The sequence below is a fragment of the Zootoca vivipara genome, chromosome 10 (assembly GCF_963506605.1).
Source record: "Zootoca vivipara chromosome 10, rZooViv1.1, whole genome shotgun sequence".
In the NCBI taxonomy this organism is placed as follows: domain Eukaryota; kingdom Metazoa; phylum Chordata; class Lepidosauria; order Squamata; family Lacertidae; genus Zootoca; species Zootoca vivipara.
In genome coordinates, this window is record NC_083285.1 from 51,301,599 (window position 1) to 51,323,242 (window position 21,644).

The following is a 21,644-nucleotide window of genomic DNA, read 5'->3' on the forward strand; positions in this document are numbered from 1 at the left end:
AAGCAGCGCCATCTTAAAAAGCTCAAATCACTTTCGTTTTCTCTCATAGCCATGTAGATTAACGATCTTTATAAAATTTACAGCTTTTCCAGGCAGAAGACCCAAACATCAAACCATAAACTCTTGGTAAATTAATGGATCTCCTTGCCCTATAGCTGAACTTAGCTTCAGGTCGCTGCTCCAATTCAAAGTGCGTCACAGCTCATAAATCCTCCAAACGCGTCCAGGCACTCCTTCCGTCCAACTAGGGGGGGGGGGGGCTTTTCTCATCGGCAACTCCACATCTTTAAAAAATATGCTCAGTAACAACAGTTTATAAAGTTCAACTCACACAGTCTTTTGCTTCTCTTTCACTCCAAACAAGCCAGGACATCGCGTCTGGGAAGGTACGAAGTAACTCATATGAAAAAAAAAAAAAAAAACTCACTTCCCTTATCGCTCCGTCCCCATCAATCCTTCTTCCAGATGAAATACAGCCTTTGACTCCTCTCCCTCAGCAGCATAAATTTCTCAGCAGTAAACAGCGCTTCTTCCCCTCCTTCTGAAGTATGTCCATAGATTTAAGCCTAATTATCTTCTTTAACCATGGAAATCCCCGCCATGCAGATTAGCGTCCGGGAGTCCTGGCCCTCGTAAGTGCTTTTCAGCCCAAGCTCCCCCCACTCCATAAACAGTCGGAGTGGGTCTGGGGGCATCGCGGGCCAGCGGCCCCTCTCCGTAACCCCCGGAGAGGGTAGGGGGTTGCCATTTACTCCCCTAGCAACCGCCAAATTCCTTACGAAGGTCAGAGGGATGGAAAACAGGTCCGCCATTCCTGCCGGCGGAAACCGGAACCTCCTAAATTGTATTTGTTGATGTAAAGAAATCTGAGAAAACAATAAAAAATTATTGGAAAAAAAGAAGAAGAGAAAGGGTAACTGCTCTAAGGTGTATCTGAAGAAGTGTGCATGCACACGAAAGCTTATACCAGAACAAACTTAGTTGGTCTCTAAGGTGCTACTGGACAATTTTTTATTTATTTTTTATTTGTTACTTTGACTGCTCTAAGGGAGATGCTTTTAGGGTGCATAATCTAAAACTTGATAATGGCTGCATCCAAACGTGGGTTTTGTGGCATTTGTTTTACTGGTTAAAATGAAAGCACTCTTATCCTGGTTTCTAATGTTCCTTTTGCATTGCAGTGGCTTCCATAATAACTGTGGCTTTTCAAAAATCAATATAGCACCATGTCACACTAAATTTCATTCACACCAGTGGACGTGGTGTGACACAACAATGAACATAATGGGGCACATCACTGGTCCCCCAACATTTCAAGGCATCCATGCTTTTGTTCTCCCATGATTCACCGAGCGGTGCGCTAAAATACCGCCTAAAATTTCATTACATGAGCAAAACTGCAATATTATGGGTCTCCAGGTTGGCAAATAGATTTTTATTTTTTTAAAAAAAGAGGGAACAACTTACACAGAAACAAGCATTAGACCTCTGCTAGATCTCGCTAGATTTCCAGAAAGTGAATTTAAGGTTGTGTGAAAGGTCACATAAAATGCAAAAAATAACTGGTAAGGAAATGTGAGGAAGAGGGAAGGAAATGCTGTCTGAAGGCAGCCCCAGTGTTATTTCTCTTGATATGTACTGACGTTAGAATACCAAACAGAGGTAAGTGTGCTTGTAAGTTGCTTTGAGTCAGTTTTGTGAGTAAAGCGACTAATTAGTGACACTGTTATTAATACGCTGATCTCTTGCATGTTTGCGTCTGCAAGAACGACACAGGCAGAATCATGGAGAAAAATGGAAGGGCCAGTTTCTAAAAGAATGGCTGTTTAAAAAATAAAAAGGAATGCCCATTGATGGCAAAAATGAATAATTAGGTTTGTCTGAAAGTGAAAAAGAGAAACTGTGTGGGTTCATTGGTACCTGTCATTAATGTTCGTAAGACGCTAGTCAGTTATACATCAATGGGTGCACGTTTGTTTTAAAATATGATTTGATGACTTGGACCCTAAGGTAAGTTCGCATAAGGAAGATTGCCACCCCCTTAGGTCCTAAGAGTTAGGAATTATGTTTGTTATGTTTGTAATCATGGCTTTTTTTCACGTTGTAAGCTGCCTTTAGCATGGTTTCAACTATAGAAAGGCGGCATACAAATAAAATGATGTACGCATGTATGTATTAACTGTTGATGGCTTTCCAAGTAACGTTGGACTCCAACTCCCAGCAGCCTCAGCCAGTGTTGCCAGTGGTCAGGGGTGATGGGAGCTGTAGTCCAATAGTATCTGAAGAGCCACAGCTTTCCCTGGTATATAGAATACATAGCTGCCAAGTTATCCCTTTTTTAAGGGATTTTCCCTTATGCTGAATAGGCTTCCTCGCGAGAAAAGGGAAAACTTGGCAGCTATGATAGAATATCCCTCAGATAAGGACTCTTCCTGCTTCTCATGCAACACCTCCCTCCCTCTTTCTTTCTTTCTTTCTTTCTTTCTTTCTTTCTTTCTTTCTTTCTTTCTTTTTCACTATACCTCGAAGCCTTGTCTTTCAGCCTTAAACTGCCTCCTAGACCAAGATGGCAAAAGGTAGCAAATGATTTGTGCTCCTCTAGGACTCTCTGCTGCCATCTCAGCCTTTTCCTATTAGCAGTGATGGATGAGCAGCTGTGTTTTTGTGTCCCATAACTCAAGGCACATGTTACATCTGGGCGCAGAGCGACTGTGGAATTGCTATGGAAACTGATCTTCCTCTTCTGTTCGTGGCTTGGGTAGAGACTCGTGTCACCAGGCTGCCTTAGAGAGTGCAGACTTGTAATCCAGGAGTTGACGCTTCTTGGAAAGGAATTAGAATATATACCCCCCCCTCCCATCTTCCCATTTAATTTGGAAATGTTTCTGGCGCTGCTTCTGCCCTTGTTTGCACACTTCTTCCCCCGCCATGATAGCTGTTGCCGCTGACACACTGACAACACGCACGCAGCACGTTTGGTTGTGGCCAATTCTATTGTTGGGGGGCAAAGGAGCTGTTCTGTTTTGGCATGTTTTGCTGGGGAAAGCAGCTGCTTCTGTTTCGTGTCGGAATCCATCACGGCCTGCACTGTGCAACATTAAGGCCATCTGCGCAAAGACTCCACGGTTGCCTCGAAAGGGATAAGGGCCGCATAGCCTGTGAGAAAGAAGGAAGGAAGGAAGGAAGGAAGGAAGGAAGGGAAAATGCAGAATAGAAGGGTGCAGCATGGATCATTGGTGTAGCAGAATGGGAGTGCAGCTCCAGGACTGGGCCACCCCCTCCCAAAGAGCAAGAGAAATGACACCAACAGCCAGCGCACCAGGGGCATTGCTTGATTTCCCTTGCTCTGGAGAGTGAAGAAGATGATAAGGAGGTTATACAGTGGTGCCTCGCTAGACGAATTTAATTCGTTCTGTGAGTCAATTCGTTTTGTGAAAAATTCGTCTTGCGAATCCCATAGGAATGCATTGATTTTTTTTATTTTTTATTTGCCCCTAGGAATGCATTAATTGAATTTCAATGCATTCCTATGGGAAACCGCAATTCACTAGACAAATTTTTCACAAAACGAATTCGTCTTGCGAGGCAACCTCCGATCGCAAAACCCATTCGTCTAGCGAAAAATTCGTCTAGCAGGGCATTCGTCTAGCGAGGCACCACTGTATTTGATGACGTCATCATATTTCGTGAAAGAACTTCTGCTCACAGTGTACCCTCTCTTTCTCCCTCACCCATTCGCTCTCAGATCTGTTTTTGGGGTACTGCAATGATCCAGGGCAGATTTAGGGGGCGAGGAGAGGGAAGGGAAGTTCTGTTGCTCAAGGGGAAGTCCTTGCGCTAACAGGATGACTTCACCAGATGCAACCCATCTGTTTGTGATGGGTTAGCATAGAGGAAATCAAAGACCGTGGAAAGTAAGTATGGATAATAAACATGGTAAACAATAATGGGCCCCTCTTTCCTTTTCCTTGATCGGGTTTCTAATTAATCAATTAACTGCATTTTTATTCCATGGAGTGTGTGTGTATAAAATACGTATATTTTGGGCTGATTAATATATGCCTTTGGCCAGTGCTTTTTTTCTGGGGGGGAGGGGTACGCAGGGGTACGCATGCCCCTAAACATTTTGTGAATCTAAGTTTGGCCTCATTGAGGGGCAATATTTCAATATGAGTAGGTAAATGAGAATACCCCTAAACATTTTTTTAAAGAAAAAAAAAGCACTGCCTTGGGCTGATTAACATTCTATGGCCTTTTAATTAATTTATTTTTTGTGGGAAGAGGGTTATTGTATTGTTTTCGTTTTAACTATTTACTTTGCGCTTTTATCCTGTGTTTTTTTTTTATCTTGTGAGCTGCCCTGAGATTTTTTGGATAAATGTTGGTATATACATCTAATTAATTAATTAATTCTTCATAATGGGATACGAGTTGCATATTTATGCAGAACTTATCAATTTTTTCATAAATGCTGCCAAGTAAAATCATGTTTAGTAGGAATGTGCCAGCCATGAGATTGTTTGGTTCATATAAATAAATCATGGACAGCCCCTCCCCCAAAGTCTAAGGAATTTTTTTTTTTACCAATAAATAAATTTGCTGAAGATAAGTCCTCCGTGAAACATGAAGCTTATCTGAGGAGGAGGTTGGGGCGTAGATGCAGACGGCTTCCTTGGCTGTGGCCCCTGTACATTTCTTTGTTGCTGGATCCTGATACTAACAGGAGACAGTGTGAGGAGATTGCGGCTCCCTCCTTCCTCTTCTGTCATTCATCCCAGCTTGATTCCCGTGCCCCCCCCCCCCGTCTGCTGTGAAAAAGAAGGGAACAGCAGCTTGCTGGCGCTTTAAATGGTAGCACTTCTCTGCAAGATTGCCCGCGTTTCTAATTATAAGCTAAAGGGTGCATTTCAGCTGGCTGAAGATCTTTTGTTAGAGCTCGGCTGAATTCATTCTATAAGTGTCTATTCTATGACTGTCAGCTGATTGTAACAAATTGGGCATTAGGCTTCGTCCTGCTGTTCTTGGGGGTGCGCATGTGCGTGCGAATGTATCAACACAGCTGCCTTCAATTTTGGCATCATGATGAGCTCCTGCACTTTCCACTTGCCTCTAAAACAAGGGCATCGGCACAAAGGGGAAGCCCAGTTCTCCCGCTGACCAAGAATTGGCAGAACCAAGAAGGTAGGGAAGGAAAGCCTTGTCCAGATTACTAAAATAAGCAGCCTTGGAGAAAGGCACCATGGCCAAGACTTCCTGGATCACCTTAAATAAGGTAATGAAATAAGCGGGGTGCTCAGGGTCACACCCACCTGTCCAGTGATTCTGTGGTTGAAAAACTGGGGTCTGGAGAAGAGGAGGATTGCTAAAACAGTCAAGCCAGTTTATTTGCTAAGTAAATAGCAATGGCCTTGGCTGTTAAGTATCCCCTTTTGTGATGTAAGTTTGGGACAATATATTGCCATGGAAGCTAAATAACTGCAGGCACCTCTGGAAGGTGTTTGTCAATATGGCCAAAGAGGCCCTTCCAGGTCATCCAGTTGTGCCAGTGTGAATTGCAACTACAGCTTGTCACAAATTGAGATTGGGGGAAAAAGGAAAGAGAGCTGAACTGCTTTCTGACAGTCTCTGATGGTGATAGCGGTTTCCTTAAAAATCAGATGGGGAGCAGTGACTCTGGAGTTAAGCTATGTCTCTTTAGCTATGCTCAACCTGTATAGAAGGGACCTGGGTGGCGCTGTGGTCTAAGCCCTCTTGGGCTTGCCGATCAGAAGGTTGGCAGTTTGAATCCCCACAGCGGGGTGAGCTCCCATTGCTCTGTCCCAGCTCCTGCCAACCTAGCAGTTCGAAAGCACGCCAATGCAAGTAGATAAATAGGTGGCAGGAAGGTAAACAGCGTTTCCATGTTCTCTGGCTTCCGCCACGGTGTCCCGTTGCGCCAGTAGCGGTTTAGTCATGCTGGCCACATGATCCGGAAAGCTGTCTGTGGACAAATGCCGGCTCCCTCAGCCAGAAAGCGAGATGAGCGCCACAACCCCATAGTCGCCTTTGACTGGACTTAACCTTTACCTTTATGTAACCTGTATAGATATGCCAATAAAGCATACATCACAAAAAGCCTCCTCCTACCTCATTCAAAACAAACACAACTGGGGTGTATGTAAGAATAGCTTTCTTTCTGTGTAGAGCTCTGGAAACACATGGCCTTGCTTGGGATACAGATTCAAAGGGGCACCTCTGTCTTTTCTCCTGTAAGTAGGGCTTAAGAGGAAACAGACTGAAAATAGAACCATCATATCTCTGAACATTTAGGAGTCAGAAACTCTGGCCATCTATGGTAAACGGCCTCGGTCCAGTATACCCGAAGGAGCGTCTCCACCCCCATCATTCTGCCCGGACACTGAGGTCCAGTTCCAAGGGCCTTCTGGCGGTTCCCTCGCTACGAGAAGCCAAGTTACAGGGAACCAGGCAGAGGGCCTTCTTGGTAGTGGCACCCACCCTGTGGAATGCCCTCCCACCAGAGGTCAAAGAGAGCAACAATTTACCAGACCTTTAGAAGGCATCTCAAGGCAGCCCTGTTTAGGGAAGCTTTTAATGTTTGATGGATTTCTGTATTTTAATATTTTGTTGGAAGCCGCCCAGAGTGACTGGGAGAACCCGGCCAGATGGGTGGGGTATAAATAATAAATTATTATTATTATTTTATATAAATCACCCACCAACCTACCTTTCCCCCCCACCCATGATCTTAATACAGGCACACCTCATGTAACTGTGTGTTGCTTTATTGCGCTTCCCAGATCTTGCTCCTTACGAGGATGTGGGTGCAGCTACAGGCAGCCTAGCTGCTTCTGGGGAAGGAAGCCTCAACCTACCACCGCTGCCACTGCCCCTCTTCTAAACATGGGAGTGGAGCTGGCTAGCACTAGAGCCAGGTATTTCCCTCCCACCCCTGCAGCCAGGGAGTGGGGACCTTAATAGACTGTAATATGGTGTAAACATAACTTTTACGTGCAACTGGAACTGAACCTGAGATATGCCTGTAATCATGTCTTCTTCTCAGGGGGCTGCATTTGCTGGTGTTGGAACCAGATGAAGCGATTTGAACTTAGTTTCCATGGAAATCCATCGAACAAGCTAGCCTGTTTAACTGCCCGAGTCTCAATCCAACCTGTCGCAGATCTGCAAAGATGGCCTAGAGCTCTGCTGCTGCTACTTCTTCCCTTTTACTCTTATACAATGCCCTCCTATGCAGGCTGGATATGCTTGCAAATCAGTCTCATTGCATTCAATGGGATTTACTTCCTAGTGAGCCCAAACCCAGTGACTGGTGGGTATGCAAGCCTCCGTAGAACTCAATGTGGTTGGCCTCTAAGCCAAAATATGCATATGCTGGCTGTATTAGACTTTTAAATGATTTTTTTTCTTGGAATTGTTTTTATTTACTGAATATTTGTTAGGCTGAGTGTGAACACTGCAAATAAATTTTAAAATCTCAGAATTTTTAGCGCCCGTTCAAACGGAAAACAACAACCCACAATTATTTGGATAGTTGAGGGCCCTTCCAGAGTGGTGTTACATTTTGAGCGTATTCTGCACCATGTCTTGACACAATAATAGTGCATTAGTGGTGGATTTATTCTGCTTTCTTTGTTGCCCTGCCGTATTTCCCCAGTAGCTGCCACATTACTGCTGTCTGGAGTGGGACATAATTAAACCATAACATTTCTGGTATGAAAAGTTATGGGATTTCAGTAGGAAGTTACAGCTAGGCACTGATTAGAAATGAGACTGTGTAACCTGCCCCAAAACCTTTGCTGGTGAAAACAGGATTGTCAGTGCAGTACTGCACTCACTCATAGGCACCATGAGCACAAAACATCATGATGTCACAATAACAGCATAAAATAGCATAAAACTGTGACGTAGGTTAGAATTTGTGCTGTTAGATGTGCCCAGTATTGCTTGAAATGCAGGTCATAGTTTTACAGTTCTGGGGATTATTGAATGACTTATTAGCAAGTCTTTGGATCTGTTGAAATGCTTCTTAGTTGCCTAAAATAGTTTCTCTTACCTTCTCAAATGCTCTTGGGAGGGACAGAATTTCCTTTTCAGCATCATTCACTTAGGAATTTAAGGGGAAGGGGTTTAATTGTTGTTAAATAAGTGTGTCCCTTGTTCTTTCCCATGTCTGATAGCCTATAGAAAACAAATGGGTAACGTGGTCACTTCTCGTCTCCATTTTATGTGCCGATGAAGCCTCTATGCCATCACAGTCCTTTTCATCCTATATGGATCATCTTTATTTTTGCAGGCTTTCAAAAGTGTTTCCTCTTCTTTCCATGTAATTTCAGAACAATTGGAAGGAGTTGTGTTTTATTTGATAAAAAACATTGTTTTTAATACCCCACCTCCCTGTTGTATCACTTGGAGGAAATATGTTTTCCCTCCAGCTGTTTGGTAACAAATATATAGGCTTTACTCTCTGTCTCTAGCATACTGAAGTCAGAAAAGAATTGTTTTCACATGCTTTCCAAAACAGCAGCTCTGTTCACCTCTTTTACTGAAAACAAAAAAAATACCCAAATAGTTCTTTAAGGGTAACCTCATCAAGCCCAATTGGGCTTGCCTCCAAGTAGATCTGCACAGGACTGAGAATTCTTATATGTTGGTGGAAATTGAGGCAGGGCAGTCTTTATTTTGCCTTAGTTAATCCTGTCCGTCACCAACTCTGGCATGCGGCCCATGACAGATTACCCCCAAGGGAAAGCGGCCCTCATGGGGGGGAAAGATTGCCCACCTCTGCACTAGAGGAATAGCGAATCCTCTTCCATGTTGCAGTGTGGAAATGTTGACAGGTAAAACATACCATCACTAATCACTTTAAAACACTCAGCCAGTCAAAATATAGCTTTATTAATATGCACGCTGCAAACTCTCTGCCTCTCTGGCTTACTCTCTGGGGAGAGACATGGAGAGAAGAATGGGCGTTCTTCTGTGTCTCTTGACTAATCAAGAGTGATGCGCTGCACATTTCCCGGGTGAGTATTCTGCCATGGTTTTTTGTTTCTTTTTCTTTCTTTTTAAAAAAACCCAAACCCCGGTATGATCTAAATGGGTTCTTTCCATCTCCGGCTCCTATAATTTATGATTTATATACCAATTTAATGCCTGGATAATAATTATTTATCTCCCAGCTTATTTATATGCCAATCTTTTTGCCACACCCCACGCTATTCTGCAAGGTGAAATCTGGCCAGTAAAACATTTCAAGGGGGATTGCATATGCCCCCTCCTCTCCATCACAAGCAAACACTAAATAAAATGTGGGTTTATTAGCACGAAGTAAATGCTTCCTTCCTTCCACATAGACTGAAATACTTTCAGGCTAGAGAGAGATTTTGGTGAGAGACTAATAGTTTTTAATGGCAGCTGAACATTCAGACGGGGGAACCCCTCTAATATCTTTAGGGAGTGGTCAGGGCCCTACAGCAAACCTCCCCCTGCTCCGATTACAATCCTGTTTTCTTGGAATTGACTATTAAATTAATTTAAGTCTCATAGGTAGATGTTTCCACTGATTTTAAGAGAACCATTGACACCTGCTTTTCTCAGGAGACCGTGGAGAAGTGTGCTGTTGGGCTGAAGTCAAATTGTTGGAGAGTTACAGCGCCTGCTGTGGCTGTAGAGGCTGATAGGAAAGAGACATGTTTTGGTTCAGATGGGGTAGATGAAGGTGCCCAGTTGTGCTTCTGCAAATTTACCATGGTGTTTCTTAACAGAGCCATTCTTTAAAAATAAATAGGTAGAGCCTGGCAAGTTATATCAACTGTGTCGCGAAATCAGTCAATCAGACTGGTATAGCAGGACCTTGGACAGTTCCGAGCAGCCTTCTTGCTCCCCCAAAATCTGTAATCTGATTTAAGACTTTACATTCTCTTCAGCCTATGCTAGGTTAGGGATGACCAGAGATGCTTATAGAAAGGGGTCCTTTACCCTTTCACTCGGTCAGCGCATTGTAATTTATTTACTAATTATTTCTTTAGGCACTCCTGTGCCAACCAGTTAATCATGCCCTCTAATAGAATGCAAATAAAACCGGGAATACTATCAACATACAAACACACACGCAAAATGAAAAGCAGCATGAAATCACACAACAGCATAAAAACCAGCAGTTGGCACTTGAAAACCAGCAAGCGGAAGGTGTATTAGTTCTGGTTACCTCGTGGGGTGGGGGGCATGGAGGAGGAATGGAGGCTAAGAGCTCCTCAAGAGGTGCTGCTCTGAAGGTTCTGGCTTAGGGGATCCTTCTCAAGGGGCTCTGTGTGATTGGGTTCTGCGATGGTGTTAGGATCTGTGCCTAGTATCTCCATAGCCAATGCCACCATGTCCCAGGGCTCAAAGACAGCCCATGGCAAAATCATTCAGCCTACCTGAGAGACTGCCTCCTACACTACTTTCCAGCATGTGTGTTGAAATTGTATGAGAAAAGAGCTGATCTACATGCACAGAAAAGCAATATGGTGTGTGTGTGTGTGTGTGTGTGTGTGTGTGTGTGTGTGTGTGTGTGTGACATGGTCAAATGCTTCCCTGCACTGAAAATGTCTAGCCCATGGAAGGATAGCTTGTCAGGTAGAAAAACCCTAGGGTAGCCTTTGCAATGATGTGCTAGCTTTTCATGTGCAGTGATTTATTATTTATTTTATTTAGGAACGCATATGATATCCAGTTTCTAGTAGGAAATGTTACAGTTACAGTCCCAGGAGAACTGATTATAAGAAGGTTTCTTCTTTTCAGTTAAGCATTTATTGTAAGTAATGACCCTTCAGTTAGTACAGCTAAACTAAGATAAAGAGTTTCTTGTTGGTTATTACAAAAGTTACATGTAAAACTTGCATGGAAGGATTTATTAATTACATTTTTAAACCACCCTTCATCCCTAAGGGTCCTCAAGGAAAATGCTAGTATAATACAATGCACCATACATTAAAACAGAGCTATAACCCAATTGAGAAAGAGATGATTCTAGGGAGACAGAAAATATCTCAGCTCTTCCTTCTTCAAATGCCTGGAAGAACAAGAAGGTATCCGACTGATAACTGCTGATAACTCAGGGGACAACTGAATTTCTAACAGATAGGAGTTCTGCAATTGGAGGTGCCACAGCCAAGAAGGCCCTGTGTCAGCAGATCACTATGTTGCATGCTGTAATCAACAGACCATAAGCAGGACTTCCTACACAGATCTTAAGATCCTGGGTGACAGGTGATGGGAGAAGCAGTCCCTCAAGTATCTGGTGCCCGGGGTGTATAACTGTAGCTTCAACACAACCCTCCTTTCAATTCCCAGGCTTGAGAACAACCACCATCCGTACCTGTCTTGTCTGAATTCAGTCTCAGTTTCTTGGTCCTCATCCAGAGAAGTGCTGCTTCTGGGCAACTGCATGACCTCTCCCGACTCAAATGGCATGGAGAGAAAGAGAGCTGGGTGTTGTCTGAGTGCTGGAGACTCCATGCTCTGGATCTCTAGATTACTTTTCTTAACAGCTTCATATAGACCTTGCCATGCAAAGTTTAGAATGCTAACTGGCCAGCCATATATTCTTTCACGATACTCCATTCATTTCCTCCTTGCTCTGGTTTACTAGCACAGTCCATCAGAATTTTGTGCCCACTGAACATGCTCAATCCCTGTTGGGCTGTTTTCTGAAGATTCTTTATGTAGTTCTGCAAACCTTGGTGTTCCCTCAAACCTATGGATATCTCTCTCTCTTGTGCATGGATGGTGGTGTATTGACTAAATAAATATAGGCAATTAAAGAAGAAATTGACTGTTAGCACACAGAATGGCACTTCAGCTTGTAAGCCCATTAAATAGTCTGATGCAGTACACAACACTTCTCATGTATCTGAGGAGGAAAAAGAAACACGATTCCCGGTGCTCTCTATATGCCAAGAGCGCCAGCATTCTTCCCAGGTTTAGAAGGAATTTAAGCAAATAATCCATACATTTTGAAATTCATGTTTGCAATATGCACTTTCAGATCTGTTCCCTGACATTTGAAACAGCACATTTTCAATTTATGGAGAGTGTTGTTTGAACTTTACCAGCCATGGTGAATTCAGGGGGCCAAAAGGGAACACACACAACTTTTATGAGCTCTTTGAACTTTATAAGGTTACTGGTAAGACCTGAAAAGGCATGCATTATAAAGATAATTTATATAAGCTGTTGTTTATTTGGTGAGAAGAATTGCAAAGGGGGTTCAACAGGAGCCCTTTGAAGTCTAAACCTATAATTTTAAACTGTATTCCAATATTGATTCATTGGATTAATTCAAATGGGATAATGATTCCCCCCGACAATGCATTTGAAAATCCCACCTTATGCTCTTGTGCTATGAATTTTTAAATTGCTGCGTATGTGTAAGATGCATTAATTCTATTGCTATTATTTTTAAAATCCTAGCCAGTGGCGGCTGGTGCTCATTGGGAATGTGGGGGGAAGCAGGGAGGTGAACAGTAGGTGGCAACAGAGCAAATAACAGGCAGAGCAACTCATGCTAGATCTGTCCCCATGCTCCTCCGAGCTGAGTTCTAGGAGGGCAAAGCTGAGATGGAAGTGGAGCAAGCAGTCAGCGAGGGCCAACCTTTAGGCAGGTTGTAAGTAAGAATCATAGAATTGTGGAGTTGGAAGGTACCCCAGGGGCATCTAGTTAAACCTCATGCAATGCAGGAATCACAGATGAAGAATCTCTGACAGATGGCCATACAACCTCTGCTGAGATACCTCCAATGAAGGAGAATCAACCATTTTCTGAGGTAGCTTGCTCCACTGTCAAAACATCTGTTACTGGCAGGTGAGTTTGGAGGAATCAAGACCGAGGTTGGTGGGTAAGTGCCCCATTTGCCCTAATGGACCAGCCTCCAGATGCATAGTGTTATCCTCATCAGATGCATAGTGTTATCCTCTATTGAGAGGCACATGGCTGTAGAAAAAAAAGTGGTTAGCAGTGGGGTGAAGGGACAATGAAGCTGTATTGCTCAATGCTGGGCTGCAGACAGCCAACGTATGCTGTTGCACTGAGGCTCTAGTGAGGACCTCCCTTTTGAGATGATAGTGTGTAGGACTTCACCTGCTGCATTTTGGGGAGGACACCTTCTTGTGCTTTCTGCTAAGTGGGACCCCTGACTACTGCCGCCTCCCATGTTCTGCCCTCTGGGCTCCACTGCAAAAATAGATTCAGATTGAGTGTCAGGGGCTGAACTGAGGAGGAATGGTGGGGGTGGCCCCCCTTCTCCTGAACCTTCCCAAGAATAGGAGGACAGTATAGATTTAGAACAGTGGTTTGCAGAAGGGCATAGTTCAGAGGCTGCAGAAGGGAGGAGATGGAAAATATTGGGAATGGAACAGCAGGAAGAAGAAGCACCAGCTGACAGACTCAGTGTCCTTGGAAAACATTCCTGACCCCCCCCCTCTCAGGACCTGGCGTGCATTCAGAGTAGTAGAACAGAAAGCTCAGAGGCAGAAAGCTCAGATTAGCCAACGTAGGGGTGACGTAGAATAGGAGAGACGGAGGGGGTGGGACTTTACTCAGAGCAACACCATTATCTTAGGGAGACTGCATTCCTTCGTCCCTCTCTGTGCATAGTGAATAAATTACTTGGTAAGTACTTTCCTTGCTTATCTGCTTCTTGGCTGCCACCGCGGGAAGGATCGGATTCCCTGAAGCTTGACACTGAGTAGTTATGAGTATTCTCAGAGTGGCTTAACAGAATTAAGGGAATTCTGGGAATTGTAGCTCTGAGAGGGGAATAAGGAGCTCTTAACAACTCTCAGCACCCTTAAGAAACTACAGTTCCCAGGATTCTTTGGGAGAACTCATGACTGTTTAAAGCTGTATTACACATCTTTAAATGTGCAGACGAGGCCCTAGCTCATATAATCATAGAACTGTAGAATTGGAAGGGACCACAAAGGGTCATTTAACCAACCCCTGCAATGCAGGAATCACAGCTAGTTGATGCAAGTCAGGTTTCTGTTTTTTAAAAAAATTATTTCTGAAACCTGCTGCCTACATTTAGCCCAAAACTCCTTTCCTGTTTGCAGTGGGGGCCATGAAGATAAATCTGTTCTGTGTGTCTCTCCTATTGAACTTCAGAGCAGAGTCGTCCCATTTGGTAAACATAGATGGATGTTTAATTCAACAGCTCTCTGTAATGGGGCCTGAACACGTGCGGCACTGTGAGCATGACAGCCAACCTAGATCTCTTCCTCAGTGGTGCAGGAGCGAACGAATCTATCTCTTCTTCCATGTGCGTGCGCACCCACGCGGGAGCATGCACATACATATATAAAATCGATCATGTTTCGTTAGTTATCACTGCTGCCTTGACTCAAATGGCCCTCAGTGTCTCTGTTTACTATTTGGATTTTTAACTTGATTCTCACTTGGGGCAGCAGGGAGGAGAAATCAATGGCAGCCTATCACTTACTCACGCGGGAGGGACTCCTCTGCCATACACAATGAAGGCTCTGAATTATTCAGAAGGATCTCGGTCTCTTATTCCCTCTCTCAAGGTTGGCTCGATTAACATTGCCTGCCAGCCTCTGGGAGGGTCAAGCTTCCATTTGGCCTGCCATCTCTGGAAGAAGACATCCATTTACTCACCACATCCCCTTTAGCTCTTAGTGCCTTCTGCCCCTCTTGGCAAGCTTTGGCACCGACACAGGGGTGATATGTGAAACCAATGTAACTTGGAAATGAAAGGATGCAGTGTGGAATGTTCCCATGCTGGCTGGCCGGCCAGCCAGATCTGCTTTCAGGATACTCCATTCCACTCTTCTGGTTTTCTACCCAACCTGCCTCAATACCCATCATACTGTGGCTTGAGTCGGCCCAATCCTTATTAGCCTGCTTTGAGGTTTTGTGGCTTCGTAGGCTCCCCACCCCCTTTATAGCTCCTTTTCTCCTTCTTGCAAGAGTGAGAATCTGGTGATGTGCAGAGCAAACTCCTGCCTGGATCCCTGCATTAGTGTGATCAGATCAAAATGGGGTGTATCCTGTTTAGATTCATTGCTCACTAGGTGGTGGATTCCAGTAAATAAAAACACACCACACAACTAAACAAATGACACAAGGAAAATTAGGCCATTGGGAGGACCACCACCAAGTTTACTGAGACCCTTTCCCTCTCATTTCATGCCCTCTCCCCCCCCCCCCCAAATTGCTGAAATGGCTGAGCTCTTGTTAAGCATAAATTGAATTTATAAGCCACCTTGAAAGTTACTAAGAATGAAAGGGGGGGCCTTGTAAATTTTGAAAATAAATAAGGAAGGAACTTTTCCACGTAAGTCATCAGCACCCATTGAGGTGCATAATGAGTCCATTCCAGAATTTATCTGGGTTGGCTGCAAATCTCCTTTATCATTTGTCAAACTAGGAGGAAGCCATCCACTAAAAGTGCCGTAATGTAAGCAACGTTATTTACATCAGCACCTGGAGAATGAATAATGGAGTGAGGACACTGGGATTCTCATTTAGGGATGCAAATTTTGTTTGAAGGTGAAACCAGCATAGCTGCCTGAACCGAGGAGCCTTTCCAGGCAATGTTTTCACCATTATAAGTACGGCTATAATGCTTGGTGGGATCCAGACACTAAAATGGTGGTACCTTTCAAAATGCAATACTTTTGCCATTGGGAGAATGGGATTTCTCTTACCCCACCTCAACTTCCCCCTCTTGACAGCTAGCACATCTGTTGCAATTACGTCTACAGTATGAAATGTGGTTGCCATGTGTTGCAGCCACCTGTTGGCTATAATAATAATAATAATAATAATAATAATAATAATAATAATAATAATTTATTTATTTATACCCTGCCCATCTGGCTGGGTTTCCCCAGCCACTCTGGGTGGCTTCCAACAGAAAAATAAAACACAGTAATCTATTAAACATTAAAAGCCTCCCTGAGCAGGGCTGCCTTCAGATGTCTTCTAAAAGTCTGGTAGTTGTTTTCCTCTTTGACATCTGTTGGGAGGGCGTTCCACAGGGCAGGCGCCACCACCGAGAAGGCCCTCTGCCTAGTTCCCTGCAACTTGGCTTCTCACAATGAGGGAACTGCCAGAAGGCCCTCTGCGCTGGACCTCAGAGTCCGGGCAGAACGATGGAGGTGGAGACGCTCCTTCAGGCTAGCGCCTGTGACATCACTGTTGTGGAGCACCACAACTTACAGCCATGCTGATTCACTGATTTTAAAAACTGCCTCACAGCAGAGCCCCATCAGGCACAAATCCCTTAGTAAATCACCACTACCCTTCCTAATTGCCACCAATGCTCTCCATAAGGCATCCTGTCACAGGGAGCCCTATGTGTTGGCAGAGGAAGACTTGGGAGATTCACTAGGACTCACCAGGACCTGAACCTGGTTGAGGAGAAAAGCCATCTTGTATCCCCTGACAAAAAACCTCTGAGTAGATGAAAGTATCTCATTCTGGCCAGCTTCACTGATGGCACACAGCTCTCCAGAGAGCAGCTCAGGAGCTCCCTCTTTTGGTGATCCGACAGGAAGGTGCTTGAATCTGGCTGCTGGCAGCCAGGGAGAAACTAAACTAGAGGCAGGTTACCTATCATTGGATCACCTGATACTTCCCCCCTCCACCCTCCAGAGCAGGCACAGCAGCATATGTGCCCCCCAAGAGATCAAGCAGAAGCTGGGGTGGGGTTGTTTTAGGTCAGAGGTGGAGAACTTTTGTCAGCCTGCATTTCCTTCTGGGCAACTTTCCACGGGCCCAATCTTCTTCTTGGCAATCACTCGTAGCCAACTAACATTGTCTTCCATAAACATGGTTTTAACAATGAGTCCGTAAGTGACTGTGAAGGCCAATTCTGGATCCACATGTCCTTCCACTGTGGGGAAATTGGTTTCTGGGCGGGAGTTGATCACGGTGTGGATTTGCCAAGTGTGCCTTCCTCTTACCACGTTTCTTCCTTGTGTTCTGAGTTTGAGTGACTTCAAAGCCCATGACACCTTTGGTAAAGGCTGTTCTCCTACTAGAGCACTCACAGGCAAGTTTTCCCCAATTCTTGGTGTTTATACTACATTTTTTATAAAAGATTTGCCTGAGACAGTCTTTAAACCTCTTTTGTTGACCACCAACGTTACTCTTTCCATTTTTAAGTTCAGAATAGAGTAGTTGCTTTGGAAGACAATAATCAGGCTGGACCATAAAGAAGGCTGATCACCGAAGTATTGATACTTTTGAATTATGGTGCTGGAGGAGACTCTTGAGAGTCCCATGGACTGCAAGAAGATCAAACCTATCCATTCTTAAAGAAATCAGCCCTGAATGCTCACTGGAAGGACAGATCCTGAAGCTGAGGCTCCAATACTTTGGCCATCTCATGAGAAGAGAAGACTCCCTGGAAAAGACCCTTATGATGGGAAAGATGGAGGGCACAAGGAGAAGGGGACGACAGAGGATGAGATGGTTGGACAGTGTTCTTGAAGCTACGAACATGAGTTTGACCAAACTGCGGGAGGCAGTGGAAGACAGGAATGCCTGGCATGCTCTGGTCCATGGGGTCACAAAGAGTCGGACACAACTAAATGACTAAACAACAACAAAATTCTTTTTATCTAACTCAGCATCCTCAAATGTTTTGCCCAAGCAGGAGCCTCCAAATTTCTCTTGGAACTTCACCTTAAAAGTGGAGTGGAGACTCTGTTGGCTACCCAGATGTTGTTGGACTCCAACTCCCATCAGCCCCATCCGGCATAGCCAATGGGCAGGGATGAAGTATGACCAGTGGCCAGGGACCCATAGACCTACAACTGTGGGAGGCAGTGGAAGACAGGAGTGTCTGGCGTGCTCTGGTCCCTGGGGTCACAAAGAGTCGGACATGACTAAACGACTAAACAACAATCAGGCATCTGCACAACATGACGAGTCCAGCAAAGTTGATGTTGAAGAATCATTGCTTCAACACTAGTGATCTTTGCTTCTTCCAGTACACTGGTATTAGTTCGCCTGTCTTCCCAAGTGATGTGTAAAATTTTTGTTTTAGCTCAGAGGTGGAGAACTTTTGTCAGCCTGCATTTCCTTCTGGGCAGGTTTCCATGGGCCCAATAGCAGTGATGGGCAGTGCCAGATGCAAAACTGGGCAAAACAATGCACGTGACTCTTACTTTACATTCCAGATGTTCAAAAGGAAGGAGGTGGTAGTGCTGGAGGAACAAAATGTATTTTGGCCAGCAATGTATCCAAATACAAGCTGAAAGATCATTTCAGGCAAGGCCCAGTGTCCCAGAAGGCACAGAAGTTAAGAACAAGGAACTTGTTTTAGAATTCTGGGAGTGGGCAGGAAGCCAGTAGAATATGCAAAGGATTCGCCTTTCAAAAGTGATGTGTACAGGCATATTTAGGGGCAAGTGCATGTTTTCAGTGCAGTGTGTTAAGAGGCCCTGAGAGCTATTAACAAAATCTAGAGTAGACCGCAAATCTCTGGACAGCCCTTGTTTCCATTGTGAGACAATGCTGTTGTCTTTAACGGTCCACAATTTATGGCATACGTCTTTGGAAGAAGCCATCCATTTAGCAACTATGTCAAGGTGAGCAAGTTTGCTGGAGATACTCTGAAGTAGCAGACGAGTAGAAATGAAAGATTACCTGCCTGCAGTCCATATATTACAGGTGGCTTCCTTCAAAAAATAAGATGAGGGCTCTCTGAAGGGTCTGCTATTTCTGAGCTATCCACAGTTGAGGTATATGGAAACCCTTTTACTGGAGATGAACATTGGTAGGAGGGAAAGAGAGAGAGAGAGAGACTGGCTTAGACAGTAGTGGCTGTCTACAAATACTGAGATAGCCATAATTTCTGGGTGCATTTTATATATGATCTACTACCAACATTTTTATACTGCTTTTCAATCAAATTCCCAGTGCTGAATGTGAAAATCTGATTCTGGATTAATATCCACCCCCAGAGCAGCCTAGTCACCCTCAAGTTTTTGAATCAATCACTGTTATGAGTGTGTCTCTTTTGAAGGGATATAATTCTGTGATCAGTAATGGGCTGGAGAGGGGTCAGGAACCTGAAGAGCAGTCCAGATAAGATGGAGGCGCTAAGAGTGGGTGATTTGTGGTGTTCCACTTGTATTGGATATTTTTCCTTCTCCCTAAAATATCAGGTGCATCGTCTTGGGGATGCTGTTAAATCTGGACATACCTTTAGGGCAGGGGCAAGGAAACATTTTCTGCTCAGGGGCCACACACCCACCTTCTGGGGGCCACAAACTTGTATTGGGCAAGATGAGAGGCAAAGGATGGTGGGGCTAGAAGCAAATGTGTTTGGAGCAATGGATTTTGACTCTCTCTCTCTCTCTCTCTCTCTCTCTCTCATTTTTATTAAATTTTCTAATTTACATTTCAAAGTATTCATTTAAACAACCTTAAATCAATGACTTCCCTTCTTCTCTTTCCGTGGTTCATTTTGCATACCATACATCCGTGCATGTTTTATATGAACTAAACCATTCAGTAATCCATTGTTACATACATCAAAACATATTTACACTGTTGAATTTATCTTAATGATACCAGCATTTTTAAATGAACACAATTTTCACCCATATATTCAGTAAACATTTTCCAGTCTTCTTTAAACATACAGTACATTCTTCTTGTTCTCTTATTCTGTATGTTAAATCTGCAAGCTGCACGTATTCCATCACTTGCCATTCTTATTTGGTTGGGACCTCGCTCATTTTCTATTTGGGGGCTAACAAACACGGGCCGCAGTAGTAGCATACATAAATAGTCTTTTTTGACAGCTGGGAATTTCCCTCTGAATTATCCCCAGCCAAAGGGGCTCTGTTTTTTTTTGAAAGGTACTTTAAAACATTTTTTCCAATTCATTATATAACATTTCCCAATATACCCTTTTTTCAAGTCCGCCACATATGATAAAACGTATACTCAACCTCATTACATCTCCAGGACTTATCTAATTCTGCTCAGGGGCCACACCCCCAACTTCTGGGGGCTGCACAAGACTGGAGGCAAAGGCTGGTGGGACTGGAAGCAAATGTGTTTGGAGCAATGGATTGTGACAGTTAACATTCTAGCCCAGGCACCCCCAAACTGCGGCCCTCCAGATGTTTTGGCCTACAACTCCCATGCTAACAGGACCAGTGGTCAGGAAACATGGGAATTGTAGTCCAAAACATCTGGAGGGCCGAAGTTTGGGGATGCCTGTTCTAGGCTATGTTCCAGCCATGGCGGTTTCTAAAGACACATATCTCTTCATCTTCTCTCCAAGCCCATTATCATAGTTCTAAGGGCACATTCCAGTACATTGAATGAAAATGCAGAGCAGGGTCAGTGGGGGTATGGTCTGGGGAGAAGAGTGTGGCCTAGGGAGAGTCCTGAGGGTCAGGTAGAGGGTCCTGTGGGACTGTATTCAGTTTCTGGGCCTGATGTTCCTCACCCCACCTGCCACTCTTCCAGGACAGAGCAAGCCACAGTTACCCATTCAGACTACTGCAATGCATTGCATGTGGCCTGCTTTGGATGGCTGTTCCAACAGAAACTACATACGGCATATGGGGTGAACAAGCACCTTCCAAGAGACTGCATGTCAATTGGCAAAGGGCTGGGGCATTGATACACAAGCCAGAACACAATTAACCCTCAACATTTGCAGTATTCTGAATTTTGCAATGCAGTTTTCCAACCAAATAATGTCTGCAAAAAAGCCCGTAACTTAGGCGAAAGTTTGCATAAAATTGCATAAATTAGTAAAAATCACATTCCTTCCATCAGGAATATTGCTTGCAAAAATGTGGGTATTAATCAAAACCGCATGCAAAAAGTGGATATGCGGGGGGGGGGGGGATTGCATGAAAACACAGGTGCATTTTCATTTTAAAAATGCAACCTGCTGTGGAAATGTGGAAAATAAAATTTAAGATTAGGAAAGTGAAATGGACAGGTTTGTCCATCTTGAGACCATGAGATCTTCGCTCAGGTGGAGTACCTGAAATGAGTGACATGGGTTGGAAGGATCTGTCTAATTTGGTTCACTTAATTTTTCTCTTTTTCAGTCTTAAATTCAATCCTCCACGTTTTCAGCAATTGGAGATGATGATGATGATGATTATACAAAATTCACATGAAAATTCACCATCATTTTAGTGTGAATTTCTCTTAATAAACACATTTCCACATGCCAATTTAACTAATGTACATACTATTGCAAGCAATTTCTCCTACTATAATGCATTGCTCATGTCTTAGGTTTGGTTTTAAATGCATGCTGAAATCCCCCCCATCCCTACGAGTGACATGTGGACTTGCCAAATATTCCGAATCAACAGCAGCATCCTGAAAGTACAACCAGATGAGCATTTTTGCATTTTTGTCCCTTTATCACCCAGTGAAGGAGGAAGCAGTTGGCACAAGCCGGCCCCTTGCTTGCTCCCTTTTCTTTCCTTTAATTTACTTTTCAGCTTGCTTGTCTCTCAGTCTCAAGGCACAACCAAGAGCAGCAGCAGGAAAGGCTGAACAAAACAAACCCCAGACTTTCTCCGAGGATCGATAGAAATCAACCTCTTCATTTTGTCAGAAAGACAAAACAATA

The 21,644-nt window shown here is 44.0% G+C and overlaps 1 protein-coding gene across 1 annotated transcript in view; it reads left to right on the forward strand.

Annotated features, from left to right (window-relative positions):
• TMEM178B (transmembrane protein 178B) overlaps positions 1 to 21,644 on the forward strand; it is a 274,665-nt gene that overhangs the window by 65,823 nt on the left and 187,198 nt on the right. The gene's annotated exons all lie outside the window — the stretch shown is intronic.